Here is a 15,404-nt window from a genome sequence, read left to right as displayed (position 1 = left end):
CCTCTGGGTAGGAGAGGTTTTCCTTGACTTTGAGTGTAAGTATCTCCTTCTCCTCCTTCCACGTTCTGCAGGATCGAGAATATGCAGGGTGGGGATCACCGCAGTTCACACAGTGTGCGTCGTTGGTGCAAGTGTCTGTGAGGTGGTCATTTTGGCACATTTCGCACAAGTGGATTTTCCACGGCATTGCTGGGAACCATGGCCAAACCTCTGGCATTTGAAACACCTTCGACGATTAGGCACATAGGGCCGAACCTTGCAGTGGAGATAGCCAGCTTTCACGGCCTCTGGAAGTGTGGCGGACTCAAATGTTAGGACTATGTGCTTTGTCTTGTGTTCTGTTCCATCACGACGAATTGTGATTCGTCGTGCAGCGACAACTCCCTGTGTCAGATGTGTCTAGTAGGTCATCTTCGGAGATTACTCCTTGGACGGTGTTCAGTTTCCGGTGAGGGGCGACACTGACTTTATAGTCTGACACAGAGTTGAGACCTAAGAGGGCATCACTCTGCTGCTTTGTACTGATTTCTACAAGGAGGTCTCCAGACGCCATTTTCTTTGCATTGAAGTTTTTGCCGACAACTCCCTCTAGAGCCTTAGCTACAAGGAAGGGGGACAGTTTGCCCAGTGGCTTTTCATTTTCAGAATGAAGAACAAGAAACCTTGGAAATTTTTCAGAAACAAATGACTTTTCAGACTGGAGCGGTACTTCGGTGCGGACCCTTTTCGGGGCCCGATCAGAAGGTTTTTTAGTTTGCAGACCCATAAAGATGGGGAAGAAACTTCAGTGCCCGGGTGCACCGCCCACCACGGAGCCCAACAAGGGGGTAGGTAATGTGCCATAACAAGAAAGGCTTGGCTGACACAATTACTCTACCACTGCTGCCCGGGCTCTATACCCTAGTGTGGTTGCAGGGACAGGACCTGTTTCCACTCAAGATTGGCCCTTGCCGCCTAAAAAGGTGAAAAAGGAAGGAAGAGAGTGTAGAAGAAAAGAAAAAGAGGTGGGAGGAAAAGGGAAAGAAGGAAGAAGAGGGTAGAAGAGGCGACTGACTGAATCATCCTGGTCGGGCCAAGCCAGGACACCCGTCTACGAGAAGCAGAGGTCGAAGCGGTGTATTGCCTCGCCCGGGGGGCCCCGAAGGGTCCAAACATACCCCGGGCTCAGCTCAACTACCAGGGTCCCCTTTTCCCCGGACACGGGTTAAGCGACGCACAGCTAGGCGTGGGTGGGTAAACCCACATAGCTCGGGGTTCGCGGTGGCGCCACTCACCAAGCACCTACCAAGGCAGGTGCCCCCTGCGTGCGGGTATGGTGGCCCACGTGGCTGGGGTCCGTGGTGACTCTACTCACCAAGCACCTAGCACCTAAGGTGCAGGCGCCCCCTGCGGGGCTCGGGGTCCATGGAGACGCCATTCTCCAAGCACCTGCTTTCACAGGTGCCCCCTGCGGGGCGAGATATCGCTATATGAGTTTTGTTTTGGTGTTTGTAGCATCCCGTTTCACGCTCTTGCCGCGTGTCTTGCGGAATCGAGATTTCGGTTCAGCATTACTTTAACAAATATTACCGCATAGGAAATGATACTGGCTTTAGTGTTCGCGAAACATGGAACGCCGAGACGCAGCTCTTTGTGCCGTAACAGGGCCTTTGTGTAGCACCAAACCCCAACCTGCAAAGAAGAACCTGGGTATCTAAACTCGTCAAATACAAAGTTGGGGCCCAAGTCAACGAAGCGCACCGATTGGTTTATCACGACGACGACTTTTTCGCTTTTTCCGCTGACGTCCAATCAGCGTGCTCCGCGAACTTTCTGCTCCAACTTTTTTTTGGATGAGTTTAGGGACCCAGGATGAACAGGAACATTCCCCAAAAGTAAAGCATTGCGTTTACCTTACAGAAAAATAAAAGGAAACGTGTTGTTTTTTTGGCCCGCGTGTATAAACTGCGCATTACAAGAAGTTCAGGCTTTGGGTAAGTGTAACACTAGCGGTGTGAATATAAAGGAAATCTTCGTCAACCTGACACTACCTTGTACAAAACATAACAGAAAAAGGCCATATTTTTTATGAGCCGATGTATCAAAAATTTCATGCTTTGGAAAAAGATACGACATGACATTTTGATCCCCCGAGCATTTATGTCACTGACAAATTATTGTCAAGTGTTTTTAACTTATATGAATTCCACATCCATCCACAACGTCAGTTCTTGTTTGCACGATTTTAGGCTTCGAAGAAGGTATTAAAACATAAGAGTTGCCTATTACGTTCACGAGGATAGCAGCTAAGACAAACTACTCTCTACGCTTTTTACGTTGCCAGGGACTGACCGTTTCATTTTATGTTTGAAGAGCGTTTTGCCGCTCAGTTCTATACACGTCTTTAGTTATCAAGACTGCACAGCCCAAATTCTGCGTAATAAAGCAGAATGCCTATTTTAATTTTTTTTCAACGAGTTATAAGAGATATAAGCCATGTATGATAATTCTCCGTTTAAGACAAGCAATACTTGGGGAGGAGCGAACTTCAATTTATCATAATCTAAACCACGAGAAAATGACAAACGAAACAGACGACAATACTTCGTTTCACCTTAGAACTCATGTGCCTTTTGAGATCCGCCTCATTTTAATTGTCATAACTCAATCTGCGAGCTCTAAGCAGCCGAACAAGGCCTAAATAACATTCATGCGCGGCCCATTCCCGTATTAAAGAAGTAATAAAATATCCCGACACTTACCCTTAGCGCAGAACGAGAGATGGTGCTGCCGGACCTCGCTGAAAATAGTCGAACGACGGACGCCGCTCGTCAGCCCCTCCCGAGTGATGGGTTCCCGCGTGGAGGGGCGGGAAACCACCGGTCGCAAGTGGCTGACAAGCGCCGTCCGTCGTTCGACCATTTTCAGCTTGGTCCGACAGCGCCATCTGTCGTTCTGCGCTAAGGGTAAGTGTCGGAATATTCTATTACTTCCTTAATACGGAAATTGGCCGGGTGTAATTGTAATTTAGGGCTTTATAGGGTTCTCTCGTAGAGTGAGTTAAGACCATAAAACGAGGATCTCAAAAAATACTTTAGTCCACCTTTAAGCTTAGACGAAGCCGACGCTCCGACGTCATGGGACGGCACAGACCGCGTCAAAACGCACCATCTTGGTGTTTGTTTCGTTCCTGTACCTGTTGTACCATAGCCAGGCAAATCATGTACAGGGACGGCCTACTGAGACACTCTCTTGACGGTGTGTGATTCGTCCCATTATCTCGAAACGTCGGCCGCCTCTACAACTAAAAAACAAAACACAGAAATTTTTTTTTAAACAGCCTGGTTGGGACACGCGTGTCAAAAAATCAATATACCCTGAAACGAAAATTTAGAGCAATATTAAAAGGCGCGAGACGTGATTTAGTCCGTAGTAACCTCCTTTCCACTTGTTTTCTCTCTCGGCATTTTGAGCGCGTAGAGGAGAGGTGGATCGGCTTGGCCATCAAGTCGAGGTGGAGAGAGTGTATGACCATCTCAATGAGGTGGAAAGAGTGCATGACCATTCCGTGGCGTTATGAACTTTGCGTGAAGAATTGAAAATAAATCGCGCGCAGTTAACGTTATTCTGACCTTTCTTTTTGCGTAAAACTTACTTTTTGACGCGTGTGTATCATCCATGCTCTTAAAAAAATAGTTTTTTGTTTCGTTTCGGTGGACATTTAAGTTCAAACGGAGCATACAGGACACTAAAACCTAACCAACTCGCTTGCACACTTTCGCTCCTAACCGTTTATCACTCTATCACTCCGTAGTCCTTCAATAAGATCGATGAGGAGCCAATTGCGACACGAGAAGCATCAACTTAATAAGCTATGCCCTGGGGTTACAAAGCTTTCAGTGACCATAGTGAGGCAAAGAGTGCAAGAAAACTAAACACCGCAAAAAACTTCCGATAATGACGTCACAAGGCCGCTGCTTCCAAGGCATTTCAGAACAATAAAACAGAAATAACCCGATTGCGATTCCCCCGTGTCGATATCCCCGCTGCAAATTCCCCGCGTTATCTCCCCCGACCTCATTTCCCCCGGGTTCCAAAAACCCCGTGCCCCCATCCCCTTATCAGTTCCCCCCGTCCTCTGCCCCCGATTCTCGTTACGGGACGAAAGAAAAAGTGCATACCGAGGGTCAACAAGAACAAAGAAACCTCGAACGCGACCAGGTGAGTTCTATTTAAGGAACTTTCAACATTGGATGCTTCCCAGACGAGGTTGAGGTGCAGGAGATGCGGGTCGAATTTTTAAAAACGCAAAAAGAGAAGGAGGTTTTAGTACCAGTCGGATTTAAGTATTGCTTTCAGCGGAAGAACCAAGATGAGAAAACTGCCTGGAGATGTGCTAAATACTGGACAAATAACTGCAAAGCAGCAGTTCTCACGAAGCACGGAAAAGTCGTCAAGACAACACAAGGTGAGCTAATGACTTTCCTTTTTTACTTTCGCAAACTCTCGTATTGCTGTTCAACTTGAAGGGCACTGAATGATGAGGCTAAAATCTGCTGCGGCCTTTCATTATCATCACGTCTATGTGTTTCAGAGCACAACCATCCACCTGATAGCAGCCAACTTCGGGAAGCGCGACTGAAGAATGCACTGAAGCAAAGGGTTAGGTTGGAGCCGCATTTGCCAGCACCGCAAGTGTACAGCAGAGAGATCTTGAGCATTGTGGGTCAAGCAGTCTTGCACACGTTACTAAAAAAAAGTAATTGATTACAATTACTATTACTCTTGGCTAAAAAGTATTCGATTAGATTACTTGATCACTCGACGGCAAAAGTAATTGGATATTAGAAAAGTAATCGTTACTTTTTGGATTACTTTATTGTGGGAAGACACATCTTTAGCGCTCATAACAATGAGCTCCTTCCAACCTATATTTCACATTTGCACAAGTATTGAAGAAGAAAAACTGGCTCCCTCTTCGTGGTAGTTGCACCTTCACAATGGGGACACAAGCATAGAATTCGTTTGAAGATGTTTAATGATTTGGTCGTTCGCCAGTCTGTACATGTGTGTGTGTTGGGGGGGGGGGGCGGAGGGGGTTCTAGATCTTGTTAAGCTTGAGCAAGGGTTATCGCTCAAAGTTTGCGTTGCTCATTTTATTATTCACATGTGGATGAGCTCGCATGTTATAAAAAAGAGCAGCAGGTCCAGGATTTGAAACGGATGATGTGTAATATCCATTAGCGGAAGAGATTGCCCCGACCACTTCTCAACTCGAAACATTGCTTGTCACAAACACCACGTAGGGGAAATGGGGAAATATTTCAACTGCCTTTGTTATATTTTCCATCCTCTTTAGGCATTCTTCGGTTCTGGTTCCCCTACGGGCTGCGAGTAGGTACCCTAAGCAGGATTTTTTTTATATTTTTTTATTACTGTGTGTGTGTGCGTGAGGGGGCAGGTTTGAACAAAGGACTCAAAAAGCTATATTCTGCTTCCTCAAACTTTGCCCTGAATGGCCTTCGTCACGCACTGTGGCTTCCCTGGGGCTTCCCATTCCCAGTCCCAGCTCGAAAAAAAAAAAAACGGACATTCGACAGAAACTGTACATAGAAGAGATTGATCTCGTTTCCTACAGCTCCGCAAAAATCTTCCTTTTTTCCGTTCGAAAAAAAAAAGCAAATTTTATTTTTGTTATTTCATAAAAAAAGGCGTGTGCCGGGAGGGGGGGGTCTCGTGGACAAATTGTAACGGTTGCAAGTAATTTTATTACTTCAAAAAGTAATCAGGTTACTCTTGTGATTACTGCCTAATAAAAGTAATCAACTAATTACAAAATTACTCCAAAAAGTAATCGATTACAAGTAATTTGATTACTTGTAATGCGTACGGTTCAAGTCTGGGGTCAAGTAAGCAAAAACATTCTCTCGTCTTTACATACTATGTTTTATTACACGCGTATGCGTGTTCATGGTGGCTGCGATTGAACCTTGTTTGTGACGGGGCCAATTTGTTCTAGGTTGACGACACGGTGATGGCTGAGCTGCCGACTTTTGAGAGCGTGAGGAGCACCATGTACTGGGAGAAGAGAAAGCAGCAACCGAGCCTACCAAGGGACATGGCCGAGATTAACCTTGGAAGACTACATACGGAGACACTCGACAAGCGAGACTTCCTGCTGTTCGACGTCAGCATAAGTGCAGGCCGTGTTCTTTGCTTTTGCACGCAGGAGCTGCTTTTTTATTTTTCGGAAATGGTTGAAGTGTTCATCGATGGCACGTTTTTTTCCTGCCCGTCATTGTTTTATCAACTGGTCACAATAAGCGCCGTCAAAGAGGGTTTGAGCTTCAATATCGCCTACTTTCTTCTACCTCGGAAGTCTCGAGAAGTATATGTGTCGGCCTTCACGAACTTCAAGACGGCGTTGGACTCTCTTCGTGCACCTCTGTCACTCAGCGTTGTCCGTACGGACTTTGAACTGGCCCTTATCCAGGCTTTTCTTTTCGTTTTTCCTGGAATCCGGCACCAGGGTTGCCATTTTCACTTCGCTCAAGTAATCTGGAGGAAGGTTCAAGAACTTCGACTTGCCAAGGCTTACCAGCTGATTCTTCGGTAACGATGTTTGTACGCCAGACAATCAGTTTGGCCTTTGTTCCGCCAGCGTTCGTACGTATTGCTTGGCGGGGTTTGAAGGCAACTGCACCACCAGCCCTTGGAGTCCCACAAGTTATCCTGTACTTCGAGGATATTTGGCTCTTAGGAAACTACGACACCCAGCAGTGGAACCACCACCAAAACAGCGGAGCCCGGACAAACAACCTAAAGGAGGCCTGGCACCGGTCAGTTCATTTTTCAGTATGGTATAAATTTGCTATAAAAAATCAGAATGCTTATTTACCAGGAGTTGTAATCCTTGTGCTTTTTATTTACAGAAAAATTAACAACGCCATCGGGAAAGCGCACCCCAATGTCTACACTTTCGTGGAGCACATCAAGCGGGACGAGGCCACTAGCAGAGTCACCCTCCTCCAGGTATCCAACGGCGGCCAAGCCCGAAAGCGACAAAAGAAGTAGGAGATGAAGGACGAAGCCATCAGGAAGCTCGAGCAGCGTCTGTCCAATGGAGAGCTCAACATTCAAGAGTTCCTGAGGCTGGTGCAGCGATATTGCGGTATCTAAGTAGTGGACATTGCTTCGACAAAACTGTATACATTAACATGTTAATAAATCTCCCATAATTTGCAATATTGTCAATCACTGAACTGACACAGGATCACGGAATAACCGTGTGCGTTGGTTTCAAAAAACATCGGAGGTGATCAACGGGCGTCCGTATCAATTCGTCGACACTCGTTTCATCGGCACCATGTTTCGTGAAAAAACTAGCTTCGTCGCACGTGCATCACAGGGACCCATGTTAATCCAGGCGGACCACCCGTCCACACCGCCTCGCGGCGACAGACACAGGCGACTTATTACAAAAGGAAGCTAATCCGAGCAGTTGGTGTAACAAACTTTTCATGAAACGATATGTCAATGAAACGTCGTTCGATCAACTGATTGCCACTGGATAGAGAGGCACACAAAAGTTGCAACATGGGGGAATTGGATACGGGGGTGCTGGTGCTCGGGAGAGGCAAGACGGGGAATTTGACAACGGGTATTTTGACACTCGGGGGAAATGGCACGGGGCATTTGGGACGGGGGAACTGCCACCGGGGGAATCGTGCTACAACCACAATTATAATGTATCCTATGCGTAATGTTGCTTTCTTTTTACTATACTCCAATAGAGAAGGAGCGCGTGTCCATCTAGAAAACAAAAATAATACCCAAATATCTGGCCCAAATGGCAGATATTTGGGTATTAAATTATCCAAATGGTGATAAATCGTTTCTCTTGAAATCATTCTAACTTGAGTACATTGTCGCAACGGAGATATTCTCAGGCGTTTCTAAATCTGGACCCTTTTTGGAATTGATGTTCAAAGATTTTAGGCATCTATGCAAATATTATCTCAGAGACAATCTTCTAGGGGTTCCTAGAAAAGTACCTTATGAATTTTTCCAAGAGCTTTTTTCTTCGCATTCCAATATCCCCAGAGCCCATAGAAATCGAATAAAAAATGCAATACAAAAAAAATACGCACAAGAAAATGGCTTGGAGTGTCCGGCTTTCGACGCATTCGTTCCAATTCGTCGCGCGCAAGCACTCAAACCACCGATCCCGGAAGTCAAAATCTGGAGATCAGCTTTTCGTTGTTGGCCGTTCAAAAGGGTAAACCGACGCACATAAGTGATATCTTGTTTCGTGTGTGCTTTCCCTTGTTGCGTGAGTGCCATTTCCCTTAAGTGACGCGGTGTGCGTGGTTCCTCCAGCGAAAAACATATGGCCGTAGATTGAGCGCTCAGACTCAAATCACTGGCTGCTGCTTCAAAGAATGTTCCAATATGGGTGGGTTCAGTAGAAAACGACTTCTCAAAAACAACAGGCAAACAAAAAAGTTCACGAATGTTTTTGTACGAACAGAGTTTCGCGATTGGAAGAGGCGTGTGCGCAACGGGACAGAGGTGGTAGGGTTGAATGTGGCACGATACATAAATATAAAATACGCAACTCGGAGGGCAGTTCCTATTTCTGTAGATTTGCTTCGAAGGATCAACGAAAACGTTTCAGCCAAAACCACCCGCATCACCATAAAAAAAAAAAAAAAAAAACTTGACCAGCAGATTTGCGACACGCGATTGAAATTCCGGCGCACATGTATTCGAATGATCGCGCTTGCGACAGGCAAAAAGATATGTACCAAGAGGATCAGAATTTATAAAAAAGAATAAAATTTTGCTTTGTATATTGAAATTTTATAGATATTTTTATCTTTCTCTTCTAATCTCAAAACAACCTCCGGTCCGAAAAAAAAAATAGTACCGGCACGGTAGTGGCGTAAAAACTTCCGTGACTTCCTGTGTTTTTTTTTTTTTTTTTTAAGCACAGTTTTAGTTTTCTAATACTCACTGGGGTGCACACTTCAGTTCTCACGTCTCAGTACTCAGGGCGCGAAGTAGAGCGTTTTTTACACTCTTGTTTGCTCTATATTTCGCGTAAGGGTACGTCTTGCGTGCTCGAGCTGACTAATAACGTTCGTGTTCCTACTACGTGCTACAGCCTCTGCGCTCAATAGACCTTTTGCGAAATCACCCAAGCGCCCCGGCCCGCGCGCAGGGAATTGTGGGAGAGACTGTCCGTCGCCTGGCCGCTCTGCCTTGAGATCGCATTTCCCCTTCGCTCGTCTTCTATTAATCCCCTGTTTTTCGATTATATTCCCTATTTTTATTTATTCCAGTGTATTTTGTATTCATTCTAAGTGTTTCTATTTTCTTCAGTGCGCGATATTTCTTCTATATATATGGTATTTGTGTCTTTATTTTGCCTTTTTCGACGGGAGTGCCGACGGACAACACTCCACTTCGCGCGTTGTTCCCCGGCTGAGTACTACCGTTGCTACCGATTCCTGTCGCGCTGTTAGCGGTTCATTTTGGATCATTTGACCCTCGTGCAGTCAAGAGGAGCCGTTTGTAAACACCCGCTCACATGTCATAGGGGCAGGCAGAGCTCTGAATCAACAATCGCGACGCGATAGCCGAGTGCGCTGTGATTTGGCCGCCCGCGCTCGCTCCGTTGACTCGCAGCGTATGCCTTCGAGTGCCGCTTACTTGACCAAGATACAGCACGCCGCATTGTCGCCGTGAACAATTGGTCCGAATGTTTGCAAAGCTGAGGCATATGCAGCGCTGCGGCGCCTGACAACTGCACGCAGCGGCGCGATCCCTTCGCAAACGCCGAAGGTTCAATGTCGCGGCTTTAATGCACCTATGGCATGTACTTCGTAATCTATCAGCTAAGTGGTTGTCAGTTGCCAACGCCCTTTTTTTAAGTTCAGAAAAATGTTGCCGCGAATCATTTGTCCAAATGCCTGCGAAGCCGTAACACCGTTCGTCATCTCCAACGCTGCGGTGCCTGACAAACTGCGCGCAGCGGCGTGGGCCCATCGCAAGCGCCGGTGGCCCAACGTCGCGGCTTGTATGCGCTTATGGTATGCATTCTTAATCTATCTGCTACGCGGTTTTCAGTTGCAAACACCGTTTTTCAAGTGCAGAAATGTGCTGTCACCCAGGCAGGTATCTTGAAACTCGTAGTTCCTTCGATAATTTTATTTCTCTCGTCAAGATGTCAGCTCAGGGTATTTTATTTCTTTAGGTCACCTTCAGCAGCAACATGACCGGTGGTACAGTTTGCTGCGTGACAGGTTGTGCAAACAATACTGCCAGCGCACAGCATGTTTCCTGGCACCGCTTTCCAAGAGGCAGCGTCCTGCGAAGCTTTTGGGTGAAGACAACTGCGTGCAGTTGTCAGGCGCCGCAGCGTTGTTTATGCCGAACGGTGTTACGGTTTCGCAGACATTCAGACAAATGACTCGCGACGGCAAAGCGGTCTCGTGTATTTTAGTCAAGTAATCGGCACGCGAAGGCACACGCTACAGTGCCAGTCAACAAAGCGAGCGCGGGCGGCTAAATCGCAGCGCACTCGGCCACTCGGCTCTCGCCTCGCGATCGTTGATTCAGAACCCTGCCTACCCCTATGACCTGTGAGCGGGTGCTCATAAACGGCTCCCTTCGACTGCATGCGGGTCAAATGAACCAAAATAACAGCTGACAGCGCAGCAACGGTAGTACTCACCCGGGGAACGACGCACCAAGCGGCGTATTGTCCATCGGCACTCCCGTCGAAAAAGGCAAAGTAAAGACAAATACTATACATATATACAAGAAATATTGCCCGCAAACCAGAATAGAAACGCTTACACTGAAATACACTGAAATAGATAAAAACAGGAAATAGAATCGAAAAACAGAGGATTAAGAGGAGACAAACGACAAGGCAATGCTATCTGAAGGCAGAGCGGCGAGACGAGTAACAATCTCTCCCAGAATTCCTCGCGCGCGGGCCGGGGCGATTGGAAAATTGCAAATCGACTATTGCCACTTTAGAGACACGTTCGAGACAAATTCACTCAGCAAGCAGAAGAACGCACTTACGCTTAAGTATGCACACGCAAGTGGCGAGAGCATACGTAAGCATATGCAGAATCCACAATAGAAGCGTGCCAAACCAATCAAATCGCTCGCGAAACAAGAGAGATCTGAATCAAAACAGAAGCAGCGCGACACAATTGTAGTTCTCCCACCAGCCGTATGTGTCGCTATACAGACAATTCCGTCGGGACAAATGGGTTCGTCAAAGGAAAGCGTAGGCAGGTACATTCACGTAAAGGACACACCTCTTTTCTAAAGTGCTAACGAAGTTTATGGAGTGTGCTTTGATTAAAAGGCACGTAGTGTAGCCTGGGAGCAACAGGGCGAAGTGCCGCACTGCGGAAGTCGCTTAAAACAAACGATGATTTTGAACAAAAAAGTTGCTGAATAAAGTCCGCAGAGAATAATAAACGCGCAACAACTTTCTATCTGGCTTTCTTTAGCTTTTAAGTTAGCTTCCTACTAAAGTTTGGCCGAATTTGCGTTGGAGGCGAAATACTTTATTTTGCCTCCAACATGTCTTTTGTGTTGCTTTCACTTAATAAGCTACAAGTTTTCACCTGAAAAACTAGACCCATAAAAATATGCTTTGCATTCGGTTTTATTTTTAGTAACCTTTCTGACAGCTTGCTACGGCTTACTGCTTTGCGGACTGGAAGCCTGCGACAAAATGACGCAAACAAAAACAAACGTAATGATAACTTTTTTTAATGATAGCGTGCTAGGATTAAGGTTTTACTATTCTTTTGGACCTAACACGCACCACATACAACACGTAGCACAAACTGCACTGAAATCATGGAGCTGGTTACCGATGCACCGACTTATATTCCATACGGTTCAAAGGCAATCATTTGGCCAGTGTCCACATCAGCCTCTATTTTAAAACATTTGTTGTTTTAAAATAAAGGCTGATGTGGCAATTAACTAAAATGTGAAAAACATTTTAGTTACTTAGCAAACTAATTACCTAATTTCACCTTTTTTCTAGTGGCTGCCATTGCCTTTTACACTTCCCCGGGGCTTAAATTACTATATCTCACGTTCCCTTTTCCTTGAAAATGTTGTGCAGCTAAAAAAAAACAAAAAAGCACTGCCTAGTTCAGGCACGTATGCAGGCATATTGTTTAGAAAATGCAATATTAATGGAAATTAGTTTATATGGTAGCAGGAAGACGCCGAATTGCCCCTAGTGTCCTGTATGATATGCATTGAACTGCCCAAATTATACACAGCAATAGTGCCGTAATTTGGAATGTATATACTTTCCTGACATGCTTTCTTTATTCCAGCCTCGGGTATTCGGGAAATACGCCGTTTATTTAAAATAGTCATTTCCATATTAAAGAGACACTACTGCAGGTCCTCAAAAGCTTACTCACCCTTTAAACTCCTACAGCTAAAGTATCTGACAACAGAGGAAAACAGGAGGAGCAGCACGCATTCTAACGGCTGTCCGGTTGTAGAAGCAGCACTAGTAGCAGAAAAAGTGGAACCTGTTAAGGGTGACAATCTGCATGAGAAAAGCTTCTGGTATTTTAGCTTCAGGATTATTTAATTAGGCTAAAATCTCAATTTTATAGCCTAAGGACTAATAACGAGCTAACACCTTCACTTCCGTTTGTTGCACAATACTTGAGGGATGATATAAACAAGTCCACAGATACCACCAGTGTAGTTCATTGAAAGGCTATCCGAATCCAGCAAATGTCAAATGCGAGCAATGTATATAAATAAATGCTGCTTCTTCTTTACTTAGCCCGTTGTTATGATCGGCCACCCAGAGAGCTGGTTCGGCTTCCTGGCAGCGCCATCGACCACCCATCGACTGACCAGAGTCTCGGGCTCCGCATTCTGGCGCCGCCGAATACGCCGACCGACGCGGCGTGGGTGGGGTGCGGCTTCCGGCCGACGCCGAGCGGGCCACCGGGCACAGCGGGAGCTGACACCCCTGACACCCCCGCTGAGAAACGGGGGCCCGCTTCCTCAGCCTTCGGACCGGGTGCTAACAGTCGATGGAGACAAGTGGAGACGTTTGGGTCTCGGCGTGTGAACAGGAGATCTGCCTGTTCCCGCGTTCTTTTGGGAAACGGGACAAAAGCGAAGCTTGGACCGGAGTGTCACCACGTGGGAGGTCCGCGTCCCGGGAGACTGCAGAGACGTCCCGTGGTGACGAAAGTGCCCTTTCCCCTCGCGGGACCTTGGACGGGGACCCCCTCGCCACATCAAGGGGGCTAGATTAGCCGGTGTTCGGACTCGTAGAGAGTCTTCTCTTCTCAGACACCAAAACTGAAAGATGACGATGTAAATATCCCTGTGCATAAACGTCTTCTCCTCTCAGTGAACGCTCCTCAGTACCTTCGGAGTCCACGACGCTTGGAAGTGGGAGCATGCTCGGCCCGGAATCATAACACCGTTTACTTGGGCTGTCTCACTTTTGATTCTCTCTCCACGGCCCAGACTGTTTTTAACAAGTTGCTCGAGCAGCATGCAGCCTTTCTGGTTCGGCCATCTTGTTTAAAAACAGAAATACAAACAATATAGAAAATAGTATACATTACCTGGCGGTGGTGACGTTTCCTAAGCTAAAATGGAAAACGACTAAAATTTGCTTGCACGAAAATTCACTGCTTAGAAGTTCCAGGCTGCCTTAACCGCAGCGCGATTTATGCATCACAAAACAAACTTGGTGGAAAAGCTATTCTTTCCGTCCGTCCACCTATCGCCAGCACAAGGCTGTGCCTCCCGAATTCTGTTACAGGTTTGTTTTTTTCTGAATAAGCTGCCTCAGCTACAAGGGTGATTTGTGCTAACTAAAGCGTGCAAGAGACTTACCGTATTTTACGGTGTATAAGACGCATCGTTGTATAAAACGCATCCCACGCTCTTCGCAAGTCTCCAAGTAAAAATTAGTACAAAAGATACACCTATATTCACGCACCTTCCGTGAAGAAACTTCATAACTTGTGTTTGCGCGAATATCGTGAAATGCTGTAGTTACCAATTAACGTCTCGGAGCACTAGTTTCTGAGAACGCTTGAGAAGCCCGAATTTTCGTGAAGAAAATCGCTCAACCACGCATTAAGTAATATCTCCCACGTATAATAGTTAAAAAGAGACTAATAAGCATCAACACGAGTTCCTACTGAGTTTGCCAAAAAGAAAAAAAATATATATACAGATGAGACGCGCCGTTGTATAAGGCGCACCGGTGAAAAGTTTGGAAAAAGGTGTGTTTTATGCTCCGTAAAATACGGTAGTTATTTATATAGATGGTGGGCATAATCACCTATCTTCCTCTGTATTTCTCTCGTTTCCTGCCAAAGTAGCAATAATAGGGGAGACAATTACGAGTAGACACCAATAACAAACTGGTGGGAGCGCAAAGCATTGCCATATTTCACCGCTAAAGTATGCCGGCAACCTGCCAAAAAAACAACGAAAAATAAAGAAAAAGTAAAGCGAGCCGCGGCAAATGCGGAGACAAGAAACCGCAGCCGTGGTGAGCACGCCAAGCTGGCGAACTCTGCTTGTTTTTGTCAGTTTGACACGTGACCTACGTACGGTCTCACCTTCTTACGTGATAGTTTACACCACAGGAAGTAATATATCTCTTTTAAACCATATTTTGCTGCGAGTTTCACAAAAAGGTCTTACGAAATAAGTTTAATTTCTGTGTGAGCGAACCTTATGATGATTATTTTAATTTTGAAATAAAGCTGGAATCAGTTCGAAAGCGGAAACAAAAAAAATATGGTGCAGTGCCACGTTTTTGTGCCCTTCTGGTGTTCCGATGCGCCTTGCTGGAGGAACGATGTTTTCCCGAGCACTTTTTTCAATACTTCCGCCAGATTTTCCTTCGTGTGTCATCTTTGCGTCGTGCACTGCAATGCACATTGCGTCTTTGGAGTTCGATGACTTTAATCGTAAATTCACAAACTTTAAAGAAACCTTTCGGTCAGAAGACGTGCGCGCTTCGGATCGCTTCGCCCGCTTTCATTTGCATGACCTAAGGTTCACTGCTTACGACTGTCTGTAGGCTTGTCGGCTTATTTTTAACCACAAGTATCATCGCTCGGTACGAATGAGGATAATAGGTTTGCCGTTCAGATTTTGTTTTCGCTTCAGCAGCAGTTTTGTTTCTATTTGTATCATTTATGTAATGAACTTCTCGCTCATACTGAAAAGCAGCTCGAAGCAGAAGGACACAGAGAAGAGAAACACATACAGAACTAGGTGCTGCGTTTCTCTTCTTTATGAGCTTGTGTTTCGCGCTGTTTTTCAGCATTAACGTTTACCAACTAGCCAACTGTACATTCCTGTGAGCTTCT

At 45.9% G+C, this 15,404-nt stretch overlaps 1 long non-coding RNA gene across 1 annotated transcript; it reads left to right on the top strand.

Annotated features, from left to right (window-relative positions):
* The first annotated feature begins 4,098 nt into the window (after positions 1–4,098).
* LOC121838369 lies at positions 4,099–4,622 on the top strand. Its single transcript, XR_006078475.1, has 3 exons — positions 4,099–4,200; positions 4,339–4,447; positions 4,574–4,622. It is a non-coding gene; the product is annotated as an uncharacterized LOC121838369 (long non-coding RNA).
* Positions 4,623–15,404: the final 10,782 nt, after the last annotated feature.

This window comes from Ixodes scapularis, unplaced genomic scaffold, assembly GCF_016920785.2.
Source record: "Ixodes scapularis isolate PalLabHiFi unplaced genomic scaffold, ASM1692078v2 PGA_scaffold6__148_contigs__length_123643588, whole genome shotgun sequence".
NCBI lineage: Eukaryota > Metazoa > Arthropoda > Arachnida > Ixodida > Ixodidae > Ixodes > Ixodes scapularis.
This window is presented reverse-complemented; position numbering and strand designations above follow the sequence as displayed.